Raw genomic sequence first — 917 nt, forward strand, 5'->3', positions numbered from 1 at the left:
AGAAAGGCTACTGTTGATCTGAGTTGTCAGGTTGTCTTCAGACCAGATGAGGTTAAATTTCAAGACTTAAAGACAGGCCAAGTGATTGGAAAGGGGCACGTTCACAATGAACTATATCATCTTCAGAAGACAGAGATGTCTAGACCACCCACTTCTCAGTGTTTGGCTAGTACATCCAGCGGGGTTGATAGCACACTATGGCATGCTAGGTTGGGACATCCTCATACAAGAGCCCTAAACTTGATGGTTCTAGGTGTGGTCTTCAAGAATGATGATTGTGAAAGCTTGCATATTGGGGAAGCATTGTAGAACAGTCTTCTCACAGTCTAGCACCATCTATGAAAGATGTTTTGACCTAGTTCACTTTGATGCATGAACTGCTCCATGTGTGTCCAAAGAGAACCACAAATACTTTGTCACCTTCATTGATGAGAAATCCAAATACACTTGGGTGACACTGATTCCGTCTAAGGACAGGGTGTTGGATGCTTTCAAGAATTTCCAGACCTATATCTGCAACCATTTCAATGCCAAGATGAAAATTCTAAGGTCAGATAATGGTGGAGAGTATACAAGTCATGCATTTAAGAAATATCTTGCTCAACATGGGATTACTCACCAGACAAGCTGTCCTTACACTCCTCAACAGAATGGAGTTGCTGAGAGAAAGAACAGAAATTTGATGGAGGTAGCAAGATCAATGATGTTCCACACCAATGTTCCAAAAAGATTCTGGAGTGATGCTGTGATGTCTGCTACTTATCTGATCAATAGAACTCCAACTAAAGTCCTCAACGACATGTCTCCTTTTGAGGTTCTAAATAAGACCAAACCATCTTTGGACCATTTGCGTGTGTTTGGATGCCTCTGTTTTGTGATGATACCTGGGGAGCTGAGGAACAAGCTTGATGCTAAAA

This window comes from Brassica oleracea, chromosome C2 (assembly GCF_000695525.1).
Source record: "Brassica oleracea var. oleracea cultivar TO1000 chromosome C2, BOL, whole genome shotgun sequence".
Classification (NCBI taxonomy): Eukaryota; Viridiplantae; Streptophyta; class Magnoliopsida; order Brassicales; family Brassicaceae; genus Brassica; species Brassica oleracea.